Here is a 17,121-nt window from a genome sequence, read left to right on the forward strand (position 1 = left end):
ACCGTACATACAGGGGGTGGGGGTCCGCACCGCACATACGGGGGTGGGGGTCCGCACCGTACATACGGGGGGTGGGGTGGGGGTACGGCGCGGACATACAGGGGGGCTGGGGGGATGTCGCGGACATACGGGGGGGCTGGGGGGGTGTCCGGCACGTACCGGGCCCCCTTTTCCCCACATACTTAACTTTACCGGCACTTTTTGTGTGCCGTAAAAATATAGCCGTCCGGAGTGCTGTCGGTACGAATCGTACTTGCTGGTACGTAAAAAGCTGCCTAACTCCGTCCGCATGTCGCGTACGCGCCGTCCCGGATCACATTTGTATGTGTTTTTGTGTCGGTCGGTGTTTTGTACTAATCGTATGGAAATGGTGTTTCCGTACGAATCGTACTTGCATGTTTGTATGGTGTTTTTACCGGGTACGAGTCGGACGAAGAAAACGCTCCGACCGACGGTTCGTACCCGGTTTCACCAGGATCGGAATCGACCCCAAAATTTGTTGTTTTAATGAATGTTCTGAAACTTAGAAAGCTAAAGCTTTTTAAAATTTAGAATGAGCTTCACTTTATGATTATTCTGGCGCGGTAATAACATATGCAATTAAAAAACGTTTTCGTTCAGACTCAGAGTTCACTTCCCATTTTAGCGAGGTGCAAAACAAACTTTCCATTTTGGGCAACTCAAGTTCAACAGGTTAATAATTGTAACTCCAAGGCTACCTACATCCATCTTATCTGTAATGCAGCCTGCATGGAGAACAGGGAAGTGCACATGATTGTTTTGGACGGCCCAAACAGTTACTGTGCACTTAGGAGTGGGCAAATCACTCCTCCCCTGCTCTCCCCAGGCAAAGCTGCCGCAGCAGGAGGACAGTATAAAATCATAATACCATTGCGTTATTATAATTTTATTTTTTCCTTTCTTAACTGCTGAAGAGTAGTGGGGCGACTCTCCTCCGCCTTAGCAGAGGAGCCGCCGCTGGTGCTTGCTTGCCAACATACTCTGACAAGAGGTAGGGTGTTTCAGGCTTTACAACCATCATTTATCATACTGATGACACCACCGGAAATGACATCACACAACCTTTGGTCGGACAATTACGTCACAGAAAAAAACACATGATTTAAAACGGAATCCAGAACAAAGGAATTGAATGAAGGCCTTCTGGAATAGATGATCTCATGCAGTACAAATGATGTGAAATAAATGAGTGAGTTTTGATCGTTGTTGGCTACCTTCACCTGCTAACAGAGTGCCAATAACTCGAGCAGCAAATGCAAAACATGCTTTTTCCAAACAAGACGCAATCTTCAGAGGGCTGTTGGTAATAATCGTCCTGCGCACTGCGCTAGAATATACCTGTTAACAGGAAAAAAACAGAAGTTCCCCAAAATCTGTAGAACTGAGCTGGTAAATATGGCATAGAAGAAGTATCCTACTGCCAAAGTTATTAATTTTGGCAAATGTGATTTGTGATATCCTGTTGAAGAGTTTAAAAATGTGAGGCCTTTTATTTAACTGCAGAAGAGAGTTCTGTTTCATCCTGATGGGTGCCTGATGGAAAAGAAAACTGTTTAGTCACGTTGCTCCCCACCCCACCTCTGGAACTTGGCTAGCCTTTTAACCGAACGTGCCTTGGCAAGGACCACCCTAAATGTCGTAGGCATTAGGCCTGCTCTTTGTCCCTCAAACTAGCAGCAAACGATTTTTACGCACTTTGTTTGCCAAATGAATGTTGCCAAGAAAAAACAAGGTGCGAGCCAAATAAATAGCCTGGCTTGTAAACAGGAGAGGAAATGGCTACTTGAGGTCACTGTTGGTGGTGGTGGCGGCTTGTTGGTGGTGCTGCTACAATCACTACTTTAAGTGGGGTGAAAAGGGGGGTCTCTAAAAGAGGTGTAGTCTAAGAAACGTAACTGAGAATCTTTTGCAAAAGGCATGGCCCATGTAATTAAGGGTGTGGCTCAAATGTGTAAACTAAACTTCTGTGCTTCCCTTGGCGTGCCACCTTACCAGTATTTTGGTGCCTTGCTGTGAGGTTTAAGTTATTTCATCCAGATATATAACACAAAACTGACATATGCCTAAAACAACCAAGTCAAAGACCAAATTTCCTCTTTGGCAGAATCAATCAATTCAGTTGCATCCACACAATATAGCCATACCGCATCATCAGAACATAAATTTACAAACCTAAAATACTAAAGAATGTTTTTTTATGAAATCTTATTAAGACAATTTATTACAATAATTTAAAACATTTTCTTTTAAAAAAAACCTTCAGTAAACCATTACATTTCTTCAACACAATCAATTGTTATATATATATTAAAAAGGCTGTTATATATATATTAAAAAGGCATAAAAACCTATATTGTGTCAAGGGAGGGTCACATAAAAAACAAACATAGAAATTTCATAATGTGTACACAAAGGAGCGAGAGAAAATAATAGACAGAAAGCTCATATAATTGTACAGAAACACCAGTCAATAATAGATCATCTGTCACAGTTGGAATGCTTTACATAGTATTTTTCCAATATTTTGTATTGTCTTTCAAGACGTTTTGGGTTTTTGAAACGGAGGTTTGGTCCCCGTGGAACGTCCAGAAGAAATAGGGATTCTGGTGAATATTTGTGGAAACGAAAGGGACGAGTTGACTGTTAACTGAGGACTGAAATTTCCTTTATTTTCACTGAAAGGTCGGATGCTGAAGATCCCTGATTTTATTGAAAGAGAGTGTTTACAGGTGCTGACTCCTCTATTTTTTTTGCCATTGGCACAGGGATGGTTCTGTAGACTATACAGATCTTCGCAATGCAATCTGGAACTCATAGAATGTATAGAAAATAGTCATGAGTTTGCTTCTAAAAAATCTTGAAAGTTGCTTTTTTATGTATAGACACTAAGGGTATCATTAGGATGGCGGGCGGACATCCTGACGTAAAAAGGGACCGCCCGCCCTAAGTGCGGCGGTCCCGTGGGGGTGATTAGGATGCGCCCGCCACACTGGCAGGCGCATCCTGCATTTTTAACATTGCGGCGGGCGGTGGTTTCAGCAACACCCGCCGCAATGCCAAAAATGCATGTTGTGCATTTGCATGCACAACGTGGCAGGCACCGCGCGGTGCTTGCCGCATTGTGCATGCAAATGCAGGAGGGTACCATGCCATACCATGTGCCCCCCCAAACCACCCCAATTTCCTGGGGGCCCGCAACGGGCCCCCAAATGTGAATCCCACATGCCTTGTTGCCGCCACAGAAAGGCTGCTCCCCGCCTGCATACAAATATGGATGGCGGTGGAGGTTTTCAGCTCGAAACCGGCACCAATAAACACCAGACGCGTTTCGGGCATCAACTGCCCTTGGTCACTGGCAGATGGAAACAGCAGCAGCAAGACCCCTCGCGCACTTTTAAATGTCCCGCCCATGTGGTGCCGGTTTCGAGCTGAAAACATCCTCTGAATAAAAGGATTAAAGCACACTGTGTGTGGCCTCATCATTGGGGGCAACTCCTGGTTTTGAATGTTACGGCTGGCCTCGGCCGTGATGAGGCCCCACTGCATATCAAGCGGGTCTGCAGTATTGGTGATAAAGATACACTGCGGAACAACGTGCCCAGTCGGAGAATGGAATAATCATTCATGCCTGTGATCGACACACCCACTTGGGTAAGACTGTTTACTAGATGGCATGGCGGCACCCACATGGGTTGACTAGCCGGACTTCAACTACCAGCATTCAATGCGCACACGCCCACATGGGCGGGACATTTAAAAGTGTGCGAGGGGTCTTACTGCTGCTGTTTCCATCTGCCAGTGACCAAGGGCAGTTGATGCCCGAAACGCGTCTGGTGTTTATTGGTGCCGGTTTCGAGCTGAAAACATCCTCTGAATAAAAGGATTAAAGCACGCTGTGTGTGGCCTCATCGTTGGGGGCAACTCCTGGTTTTGAATGTTACGGCTGGCCTCGGCCGTGATGAGGCCCCACTGCATATCAAGCGGGTCTGCAGTGTTGGTGATAAAGATACACTGCGGAACAACGTGCCCAGTCGGAGAATGGAATAATCATTCATGCCTGTGATCGACACACCCACTTGGGTAAGACTGTTTACTAGATGGCATAGCGGCACCCACATGGGTTGACTAGCCGGACTTCAACTACCAGCATTCAATGCGCACACGCCCACATGGGCGGGACATTTAAAAGTGTGCGAGGGGTCTTACTGCTGCTGTTTCCATCTGCCAGTGACCAAGGGCAGTTGATGCCCGAAACGCGTCTGGTGTTTATTGGTGCCGGTTTCGAGCTGAAAACATCCTCTGAATAAAAGGATTAAAGCACGCTGTGTGTGGCCTCATCGTTGGGGGCAACTCCTGGTTTTGAATGTTACGGCTGGCCTCGGCCGTGATGAGGCCCCACTGCATATCAAGCGGGTCTGCAGTGTTGGTGATAAAGATACACTGCGGAACAACGTGCCCAGTCGGAGAATGGAATAATCATTCATGCCTGTGATCGACACACCCACTTGGATAAGACTGTTTACTAGATGGCATGGCGGCACCCACATGGGTTGACTAGCCGGACTTCAACTACCAGCATTCAATGCGCACACGCCCACATGGGCGGGACATTTAAAAGTGCGCGAGGGGTCTTGCTGCTGCTGTTTCTATCTGCCAGTGACCAAGGGCAGTTGATGCCCGAAACGCGTCTGGTGTTTATTGGTGCCGGTTTCGAGCTGAAAACATCCTCTGAATAAAAGGATTAAAGCATGCTGTGTGTGGCCTCATCGTTGGGGGCAACTCCTGGTTTTGAATGTTACGGCTGGCCTCGGCCGTGATGAGGCTCCACTGCATATCAAGCGGGTCTGCAGTGTTGGTGATAAAGATACACTGCGGAACAACGTGCCCAGTCGGAGAATGGAATAATCATTCATGCCTGTGATCGACACACCCACTTGGGTAAGACTGTTTACTAGATGGCATGGCGGCACCCACATGGGTTGACTAGCTGGACTTCAACTACCAGCATTCAATGCGCACACGCCCACATGGGCGGGACATTTAAAAGTGTGCGAGGGGTCTTGCTGCTGCTGTTTCCATCTGCCAGTGACCAAGGGCAGTTGATGCCCGAAACGCGTCTGGTGTTTATTGGTGCCGGTTTCGAGCTGAAAACATCCTCTGAATAAAAGGATTAAAGCACGCTGTGTGTGGCCTCATCGTTGGGGGCAACTCCTGGTTTTGAATGTTACGGCTGGCCTCGGCCGTGATGAGGCCCCACTGCATATCAAGCGGGTCTGCAGTGTTGGTGATAAAGATACACTGCGGAACAACGTGCCCAGTCGGCGAATGGAATAATCATTCATGCCTGTGATCGACACACCCACTTGGGAAAGACTGTTTACTAGATGGCATGGCGGCACCCACATGGGTTGACTAGCCGGACTTCAACTACCAGCATTCAATGCGCACACGCCCACATGGGCGGGACATTTAAAAGTGCGCGAGGGGTCTTGCTGCAGCTGTTTCCTTCTGCCAGTGTCCAAGGGCAGTTGATGCCCGAAACGCGTCTGGTGTTTATTGGTGCCGGTTTCGAGCTGAAAACATCCTCTGAATAAAAGGATTAAAGCACGCTGTGTGTGGCCTCATCGTTGGGGGCAACTCCTGGTTTTGAATGTTACGGCTGGCCTCGGGCGTGATGAGGCCCCACTGCATATCAAGCGGGTCTGCAGTGTTGGTGATAAAGATACACTGCGGAACAACGTGCCCAGTCGGAGAATGGAATAATCATTCATGCCTGTGATCGACACACCCACTTGGGTAAGACTGTTTACTAGATGGCATGGCGGCACCCACATGGTTTGACTAGCCGGACTTCAACTACCAGCATTCAATGCCACACGCCCACATGGGCGGGACATTTAAAAGTGCGCGAGGGGTCTTGCTGCTGCTGTTTCCATCTGCCAGTGACCAAGGGCAGTTGATGCCCGAAACGCATCTGGTGTTTATTGGTGCCGGTTTCGAGCTGAAAACATCCTCTGAATAAAAGGATTAAAGCACGCTGTGTGTGGCCTCATCGTTGGGGGCAACTCCTGGTTTTGAATATATATATATATATATATATATATATATATATATATATATATATATATATATATATATATATATATATATATAGATATAGATATAGATATAGATATAGATATATATATCAAAGCTCCAAGGTTTCACCCATCTGCCGAACTCTGGACGGGTGCTTTGTCCTGGTGACGTGAGGGTGATTCACGTTTAAAATTGAAGCTCAAAAACAGGCACGGAGCACTCACGGGACATTCATTGTTTTATTCTTAGCAAATGCATTTCGGACCTTCGCCTTCTTCAGTGCTCATTCAACTGCATTTCAAACTGACACATGTTTAAATAACTTTAAAGGTGATCTCATTGGTGCAACTTCGAAATGGCAAGCAACAAAGGACTGTGAGAGTTCTTAGTGCAAAATGCCGATTTTCTGTGGCAGCCATGTCAGCATGTTTAACTTTAAACACTGCTTAAACCAGATGGAAAACACTTCGTTTTGCCTCCTTTAAGAGTTCTTAAGTCTCTCATAGACAATACAATGTTGCACCTTGCATAGGGTAAAAAACCCCCAAAGGCTGTTATCTCACAAAGGACTGTGTGGATTTGCCTGCATGTAAGCTACATTATAAATATTTCGTTTTTTACCCTATGCAAGGTGCAACATTGCATTGTCTATGAGAGACTTAAGAACTCTTAAAGGAGGCAAAACGAAGTGTTTTCCATCTGGTTTAAGCAGTGTTAAACATGCTGACATGGCTGCCACAGAAAATCGGCATTTTGCACTAAGAACTCTCACAGTCCTTTGTTGCTTGCCATTTCGAAGTTGCACCAATGAGATCACCTTTAAAGTTATTTAAACATGTGTCAGTTTGAAATGCAGTTGAATGAGCACTGAAGAAGGCGAAGGTCCGAAATGCATTTGCTCAGAATAAAACAATGAATGTCCCGTGAGTGCTCCGTGCCTGTTTTTGAGCTTCAATTTTAAACGTGAATCACCCTCACGTCACCAGGACAAAGCACCCGTCCAGAGTTCGGCAGATGGGTGAAACCTTGGAGCTTTGATCTAATTACTGCCAGAACCGCCGTGCTGGAAATGTGATACTTTCCTATCAGCCTAGAGGGTTGTCAATTATTGAATTGAATGGATGCTGTCATACAGACGAAAACCTGTGGGGAAGTATGCAATTTAAAAATCACGGCAGTGGCGAGGGACAGAGAGACTGTTATCAAGCCACCTTGTTTGGGGCAACAAAGGCTGTTATCTCACAAAGGACTGTGTGGATTTGCCTGCATGTAAGCTACATTATAAATATTTCGTTTTTTACCCTATGCAAGGTGCAACATTGCATTGTCTATGAGAGACTTAAGAACTCTTAAAGGAGGCAAAACGAAGTGTTTTCCATCTGGTTTAAGCAGTGTTTAAACATGCTGACATGGCTGCCACAGAAAATCGGCATTTTGCACTAAGAACTCTCACAGTCCTTTGTTGCTTGCCATTTCGAAGTTGCACCAATGAGATCACCTTTAAAGTTATTTAAACATGTGTCAGTTTGAAATGCAGTTGAATGAGCACTGAAGAAGGCGAAGGTCCGAAATGCATTTGCTCAGAATAAAACAATGAATGTCCCGTGAGTGCTCCGTGCCTGTTTTTGAGCTTCAATAGATATATATATATATATATAAAACAATTGCTTGTGTTTGAAGAACTGTAATGGTGTACTGAAGATTTTTTTTAAAGAAAATGTTTTACATTATTGTAATAAATTGCCTTAATAAGATTTAATTAAAACCATTCATTAGTATTTTAGATTTGTGAATCTATTTTCTGATGATGCGGTGTGGCTATATTGTGTGAATGCAACTGAAATTATTGATTCTGCCAAAGAGAAAATTTGGTCTTTGACTTGGGTCTATTTGGTGCTCTACCTCTTTTGGTTTTAAGGAGCCCCTCTCTGTTTTGAGATAGATATGCCTAAAACAAACCAGTACTATTGGCTTTGTCAGTGTTTGTTAGCTGTGTAAGATTATAATTTTATTTTTATTTTATACTACCCCTGACGAGGCACTGAGGTGCTTTGCGGTAACCTATGGTTAGTGGTTAATCCAGTGGAAAATGTAAATAGTCATGTGCTTTGAAGAAAAAATTGCATGCATTTACTCCAGTTACTTTGTGATAGAGATTATATCAATACCAGTAAGGTAAAACCATTTGTGGGAGCTATGTGGTTTCAGTTGAATGGTTGGTGAGCTCAATAGGCTGGAGGAGATTAAGTAATGTTAGGTTACAGGGCCAGGGTGCAGTAGTGAGGAGGAGGAAGAGACGACCTAGACAGAGAAGTGACGGCAGAGACTAGGCTCCTATAGAAATTACAAATTACAGTACAAGCTTTCATTTAGTTTAGGTTTTTATGTAGGATGATTATTTTATATTTATAAACCGGGGCAAAAGGCAGCAGGTTTACAACATGCATTGTATGAATAAACTATGGGTAAAGAAATCACCGCAGTCATGTAACTCTTACTTAGGGCCAGATGTACAACCCTTTCATTTAGCGCCTCACAATTTGCGACTCATTGTGAGTAGCAAATTGCAAAGCGCTAAATGAAATGTACAACAGTGTTATTACACTGTTTTGCGATTCCCAATGGGGTCGCAAATTGCAAGGTTCATTAATATTAATGAGGGTCTCGCAATTTGCAAGCCCATTGGGAATGCCAGCTCTCCCAGGAATGGTGGCCTGCTGGGCTCAGCAGACGACCATGTCTGGGACTGCTTTTTAATAAAGCAGCTTTTCTTTTTTTTAAATGAAGCCCGTTTTCCTTGAAGGACAATGGGATGCATTTAAAAAAGAAAAATGAAACTTTTCAGTTTCAGGGTTTTTAAGGGCAATGGTCTATAGGACCACTGCCTGCTCTTAAAAAATATTTTCCAACATACTCACAAAGGGGAAAGGGGAAGGGGACCCCTTCCCCTTTGCGAGTGGTTTACCACCTACTTGAAGTAGATGGTAAACTGCGAATGTTTTGCGGCCGCAAATGCGGTCACAAAACACTAGTACATAGCATGATGACTCGCTATTAGGAAGGGACACCCCTTCCTAATAGCAAGAGTCGCAAATGCTATTTTGCGAGTCAGTGACTCGCAAAAAAGCATTTGTACAAGCTATTACCCTTTTTTGAGGCCGCAAACGGGAGGTTCTCCCGTTTTCAGACGCAAAAAAGGGTTGTACATCTGGCAATTAGTCAAAGACCATAAGTATATCATATTTGTATAATGAACTTTAACAGCATTCTCATTATTATGCATGCATGATGGTGTGAGTACATCGTACAACGCGATTCAGTGAACTGGTGTAGAGGTCCTTTAAAAAGTAAAGAAACTGGTAGGAACACATTTTAGAATTGGTCACATGTTTTTAAATCACACATCGATTCACTTGCATTGCATAAACCGCACAATCATCTCTTTTAAAAGATCTTTCAAAGAGCATGTGGTACAGAAAAAAAGGAAAATACTAAAGCAAGGTAAACTATACGTATGCTGCAAACTCAGGAGAATCGTGCAATATCACTCAAGACTGTTTACAGAATGTAAAAGATGCACTTCACAATTTCACTATGTATTGCTAGATAAATGCAACTGATAACATGTACAAATTTCCCATTTATTAAAGCTTCCTAAGAAATTGAGTTGTAACAATATAAATTCATAAGGATTTAAGAGCTAAATTTATGACTTAAAATTAAACTATAATTGCTTATCATATGGATCGTCCAGTTACTAATACTAAAAACCATTCAAAATTGATCAGAATATTTCTGTTTTTGATAAGTGAGACAGTAAATGCTTTAGATTGGCCTGCAGTCAGTGTAATCTCCCACAGGTTATCATGACTTAAAGCCGTTGGGGATCGGCCATGGAATGTCCCAAAACCTCTTATACAAACTGTGAAGAGGGCACTGACAGTTTTTTTGTACTAATCGTATATGAACATTCCCTATTGTTTTCCATTTTAGATACTTTGGAGTCAATTGGCAAAGGCATAAAAGAGGTCATGTAGGAATACTACATTACTTACTCCAAAATGCCTTTGTGAAGCTGAGCCCTTTTGGGTGTTTCAAGTTCAGAAAATGTCAATAAAAACTTTAAAATTGTGACCTAGGTAGTCAACAGTATCTGTAAATTTCATTGTGTTTCAATTACAAGTGCCCTATTGGGGCTGTCTGGGGTATTATTAAACTGGAAATGTCTCATTGTTTTCCCTTAAATGTCTCCTACGTTTTATGCTTTACTCCAGATGCTTGATTCACTAAGCCATTTGCATGTGAAAATTCAATTTAGAAGTGCAAATTGGTCAGATTTACAGCTGAGGGCATTAATAAAAGGTGACCTTGCTCTCGAAAATCAATATATTTATGCCAGTATTAACACACACTGGTATACTAATACGCATCAGTAAATCCCGCTGTAGCCAATAGGTCTTGCCTTTGAGACTGTTGGCTTTGCAACTGTCTTTTGTTCATCTTGTACAGCATGGACTGCCGACTGTGGGAATGATCAGCTGCATAGTAGTGTGGCTGCTGTGCAGCATGGTAAAAAATAATAATAAAAAAGGACAATGATGTATCCAGAGCTAATGCACTTTTAAAATAAAAAGAGCTCTGGCTGCATTATAGCACTTTTGAAAATGTATTTTAGCTACATTGCAAAGCATCCATGGTGCTGTAAAGCATATCCACAAAACTCTGCTTAAGCCATTAGCTCTTATAGGCAAGACCTATTGGCTTTGCCAATGCTTGTTTGACCTAATGACAACCACTATAAGAAACTTACGCTGCCTTCAGCCTGAACTCCAGCGCTCTCAATCGTGGCCCGTTAAAAATACATGGAGACAACTCAGTGCAAAGTATGCACTTTACAAAAGTAATATGCTGCACGAAACAAAACTACACAAAAACAACATCCTAGAAAAAGCAAACACTATATGAGAATGCAACATTATGTAAAATATAAACAGGAACTACATCGCAAACACGGATTACCTTAACATGTTTTACATTAATTGATCAGAAACTGGTCAGTATTTTTACCAGTAAGGTTAAGAACATGAACACAGGACCAGTAGCGAGTGCTACCGGACAGTGGAGATGGGTCAGGGAGTGAGGTGGGAGTTAAAAAAAGAAAAGGGGAAAAGAAAAATATTAACGTACCTTCCCAGCGGCTGCCTCTCCTCCATCCTCTTTGGTCGATGAAGCAGGAAGCACCCAGGCTCCGACTCCTCTAGCCAATCACGACACTGCCATACAGCAGCGTTGTGATTGGTCCGCGCTGAGAGATGGACTGGGAGGCTGGGCATGTTCTCCACCCAGGCTGTACAGCACAGCCCAGTGGAGAACATGCCAAGTGCGCATGACGGCGTGGCCGACCAAGGACGGACGGCCAAACCATCATACGCACTTAAGAGAGTGCCACCACTCCTCCCCCTGCTCTGCGGGAAGCACAGCCCCACCCGCACCTTTACATAGCCAATAATGAAAAAATAGAACGATAACATTTTTATTATCATTTTATTTTTCGTGTGGGGCGATGCTCCTCCGCCTTAGCTACTAGTGAGCCTGCAGTACTTATTGTACCACCCACTTAAGTAGCTCCTTAAAACATCTCCCAGGCCTGCCATTGCAAGGTGAATGCAGTTTTTAACTGCCAATTCGACTTGGCAATATAACACACTTGCCAAGCCTCATACTCCCTTTTTATTACATATGTGTCACCCCTAAGTTGGCCTTAGTCAGCTCAGAGGCCACGGTGCACTGTAATTAAAAGGTTGGGCATGTACTTTTAAGTTTACGTGTTCTGGTAGTGAAAAACTCCTAAATTCATTTTTTACTACTGTGAAGCCTAACCGTCCGATAGGATAACATTGGATTGCCTTATTACATTTAATAAGTGTTAACTTTTGATTGGGGACAGATAAGCATTTCATGTTTCGTATCAATGAAACTGTAATTAAAAATCCTCTTTAATGGTAATGTCGGATTTTAAATTACAATTTTGAAAATACCAATTTTAGAAAGTTAGCATTTTCCTGCCCTTTGACATTTAGTGCCTGCAACCTGTCCTAGGTCACATGACTGGGTATAGTTGGCAGTTAGACTTTGAAAATTCCTCTCAGACAGGCAAACACTAGAATAGAATCTGCTGGATGGGTTGGGGGTGTGGCTCAGCACAGGCCCACTTGCAACTGAATAGGCTGTTCTCTGCCTTCACCCAAAGGGCTTGCCATCCCTGCATTATCCCTGCAACCAGCCTGGGGGCAGGGCATTCAGGAAATTTCAAGCACTTCAAAGAGAAGCTTCTAGAAACTTCTCCAACTTCAAAGAAGGCAAAAGGTATACAAATAGGCTCTCAAACCCACTCTTCAATTCACTTTCTGGACCTGTGAAAGAAGTCTCAGAGGGCTGCCTGCTGCTGTTGCATGGTGTGTACTCCACAAGACTGCTGTGCTGCACATGGAAGGACTGCTTTGCTGTCCGGAGCCTGCCTTAAGCCCTCAGAAGCATGTCCTGCTGCTTGAGCCATGCTTCTTCACCTGAACCCAGGGCTAGCACAGTGACTCCAATGACTAATTTTCTGACCTCCTGTTCAGAGCTGCAGGGGCATAACAGGCTCCTACCATCTTGAACCTGCACCTGGATCCAGCCTGAGTGAGTACTAACTCCCCAAGTGGAGCTCCTTTAGCCCTGGACCCTTGGTAGTGGTGCTAAAGGGGCCCAGGTCGCCAAAATCCCAAACTTGGAACTTAGAAAATGTTGGGCTAAAACTGATTTGAGAACCGAGAACAGACCATGAACAACCTGATCATCCATCTGCCCAAGGCGCATCGCCGGTCGGCCTGACTTCGCAGCAGCTCCTGCTACGTTCTTCTCCTTGGTAGCAAATCCTGTTCAGCGGTCCTTCACTTAAAAGGGTATCCGGGCTCCTGGAACTCTTGTCGACTATAGCCTCCTGCTTCATCCTGTTGGAGTTTCTCTACTTCCAAAAAAGTGGCTATGTCAGAACTTGGAAAATCTTAACCGCAACATAGGCCAGTGACTCCCCGACAACAAAGCTCCCTCCATGGGCACCATCTGCAGCATTGCCCCGCTGAACTTTACTTTCGCAGAACATTTTTTTCAAGAATTTCTTCTAAATCTGAAAGTAAACAATTGATGGAGCAAGGACTCATAGAAAAGAGACCTGCTCGGAAGCAAGCTGCTCCTTTAACTCACTAACAAGTTACTAAAATTGTTTTGTGGAAAACTAATGTGCACCACATGAATACACTGATTAGTGAAGCTTGCTTATGCGTTTACTAACGTGAAATAACATGAACGAAGGACTAAAACCGCTTTAAACGGGAAATCTTTACTGCGCATGTGTCAACTGCATCTACGCAGTACAAGCTGTCGCTTGGAGGGAAATTCTTGCGCATGAGCAGAAGATACTAAAATGGAATCTTGAAGACTCGCGTGCATGGCATCTGCTTAGCTGAAACAAAAACTAGCTATTTTACTAATGCGGGGAAAGTATTAATGAGCAAAGGGGAATAGAGTAGAGATGGGTGGTATACAGTGAAACCATTTATTTGTGAAATTAATATTTGTCTTTCTGACTTTATCACCACTGCACATTTGGGCCTCTCATGTATAACTGAAGTAAGATGAGCAAAAGGAGGACTGCGCATGTCCACTAAAAGTTAACCCGGAATGATGACATAGATGTTGAACGGGAGCCAAGGTCACAAAGTATTATACCCTGGGAATGGATGGTAAAAAGTTCAACAATGTGGACTTGTATTCAGACTATTATAATAATGCAGCAAATAAAATGTGAATGCGTGTGTGAAATAAAACTATGAATAAAGATTAAGGGGATGGGTTTGTGAACAATGGTCAAACTGATTTAGATGACATGTAAGCATGGTGTGATGATCTTCCCCCCTTGCCTGACCAATTAAATCTTGTATTTTTATGATATTGAAACTTTAGTTGGTGGAACATGAACAACGAAAGGTATAATTGAGATAGCTTTAGTTAGTTACTTAGTCCAGATGCTGTGAGCTTGGAGCGGGAGATGCTGATGCTGGGAGAGATGCTGTGAGATGCTAATGAAGAAGCCGAATGCAGAACTTTCTATCCTAATTTAATTGGGTTAGATAAGAAGATCGCGGAAGAATCTCGAGGAGGAAGAGAGTGTCAGAGAGGGGTCTGGCGCAATCGTCGGTATTCTAGAGAGGTCAACTATCATGTCCTGAATCCTGTCCAGAAGTCTTTGTCGCCTGAGCTATCCCTGGGGACCCTTACCAGCCCTTTGGCCAGGGGTTGGTCTTCACACCATTCTTGGTAACTATAATTTCACTTTATTTGCAGATGTTCTTTTCTCTCTGTCCTCTCCCTTTCTGAGCATTAATCATTGCATGAGTCCGAAGCATGTGATTGATGATTAATCAATTGAATTTTCTCTCCTATGAATGATGGTGACTGTACTGTATTTTTGAAGTGGTTCACATGCATTTAATTTAGATAAAGATTTTAAAACGTCCTGAGTCTGTGGTTATTTACTTTAAATGAATAAGTTAGAGTTAGTGTTAATTATCACCATCAACTAGTTCAATTAATAGTCCATCGACCAGAGGAAAGAACTACTTGATCAGTGAAAGGATTAGTTTGAGATGAACAGAGGTGCCAAGTAACTAATCCTAAATATTGTGAAAATTATAAACTTTGACTCCAGCGGGTTACTTAATTGTGTGTGGTTATGGGCCCAGGTGAGTATGTGGTAGTGGAGTATCTGTTGTTGGTACGCCGCTGGATCAGTTTTCTGATAGCAGAGTTATGATTATTATTGACTAGCTTGCAGCAATACTGACGTCACAAAAGGCTGCGCTGGCATTGGTCAGACCACGAGTGTGAGCCTGAGTCTGATTGGTTAATAGATAGAAACCGCGTTAGGATTGGCCGAAAAAGAATTGTATGTTGGATTCTGATTTGACTGCTGGTGTGAGTCGCACTGATTGTAGAGTTCAAGGGTTTGTGGAATATTCTTTCATATATCGTTCATCCAGAATGTATGGAGAAAAGAGAAAAATGTCATTGATAAAGAAAATTAAGAATTTCTTAAAGAAAGATATGCCTGTGTTGACTAGAGAGGGAATTCCTATTCCGCCACCAAAAACACCTGCTTCCTTTATGATGATGGAAAGAGGATATCATACTTGTGTATGGTTGGAGAATTGGATGGAATATACAAAAGGTGATGGAGGTCTAGCTTTTCCAGAACATGGTACGTTTAATGGGAGAATTCTTCAGAATTTGAGAATGAGAATGAATGATTTGGAACCAAGACCTAGGTTAACTCAGTATGAGGCTTTGGAAGAATGGGAGATTGAGTCATTTGAACGGGAAAAATGCAGAGGTAGTAAGAGATATAGAGGATTTTTCCCCAGATATTTCCATGAGTTACGCAAAGGTCAGATGAAGCAATGGAGAAGAGCTATGGTATCAGAGGGTTTATACCCAGGGTTAATGGCTGAAGAACAGTCAGGAAGCAAGTGTAAAGAGAAAACAAAACACATGAATGTGACAAGATATGGTGAATCAGATGACGAACTGTTGGAGGAAATTCTAACTAAAAATCCTCCACCATATCAAGAAGGACCCAGTAGAGTCACCCCAAGTGCACCGGTAATGGGAACACCCTTAATTCCTCAAATTTTACATGATACATCAGTTATTAGGGTGCTTCAAGATAATGTGAGAGAAGCCTTAAGTAAAACTAGGGAGGAAGTAGTAAAGAAAATAAGTCAATTGAATTCTTAAATACCCAAGTTTTGACAGTACCAGTGACTATAGGTCCTGATATCCCATTATATGGAGATAAAATGAGTTGCCCAAAACCTCAAAAAGTAACAATACCTTTGAGTAATCCCAGAAAAGAGGTAATAATATCTAAAGATCAGGCCAGTGAGTGCGATTCAGTCATTTAATTATTGGACCTTCCAATAAGGGAACCTTTAACTGAAACTCCGAAAAGAGTTACACCCGGAAATTTTAAAAAAGAAAAATGGTCTATGGTACCTTTAGGAACTAGAGGCTCAGCAGCAGTCACTCCAGAAGATTTAGAAAGATGGGCACAAGGAATAGAAAAACAAAGCCCAGCACCAAAGATTTTAGATATTTACAGATTGAAAGTGGAGTTGGAAGAGATGATAGCTAGGAATGTGAGAATAGAAAGGTTGAACCTTTACAATGATGAAGAGTTGTTGTATATATGTAGGAGTATAACCAGAAATGCAAAATTGTTTCATGAGAGATTGACAGAAGTTGCTTCAGAGATTGGAGTAGATATAGGGAGATCAAAATTATTACAGAAACCATATTGAGTGGAGTTTACTGACAATGATTTAGAGAATATGAATGTGTTTGGTAAAAGATTACAGATAAAAGAATTAATGGACATTTTGCAAAAGTGGGGAGACATTGACAAGCGGAGGACTAGGTGGACAAGGAAGAAAGAGGAAGCACAAGCAAAGGAAGCTTCATCGGCATTCTTACTAAAAGAATCAGAAAAGGCAGAGAGGTTGTGTCCCATGAGAGAGGTTCCTGGTGGTGTGGTGGTCGATATGTTCATGTTCCATGGAGCAGACAGGATATTTTGTCATTTACAAACGATTTCCCTAGGTTAAGAGAGAAACCCGTTGAATGGTACAAACAGGTTGAAAGATTTGTAAAAGTTTTGAAGGTTCTGTTGAAGGATATGGATGGTTTGTTTGATATTGTAGTACCTGCTGACTTATGGACGGAGTGTAAGATCACTGTTGATAGGCAAAATGAGGAGTATGCTAGAGACCTGAAAACAGGAGCACCCTCAGAGGAGGTGATGAAGAAATAGCCCCAAGTAATTACATTTCTGAAAGGGAAAATCCCTCCTAAAGAAACAGACTGGGTAAAGATAGATAAAACAACTCAAGAGCCAAATTAGTCTGTACATGCATATTATCAGCGGTT

The sequence above is a fragment of the Triturus cristatus genome, chromosome 9 (assembly GCF_964204655.1).
Source record: "Triturus cristatus chromosome 9, aTriCri1.1, whole genome shotgun sequence".
Taxonomy (NCBI): Eukaryota; Metazoa; Chordata; class Amphibia; order Caudata; family Salamandridae; genus Triturus; species Triturus cristatus.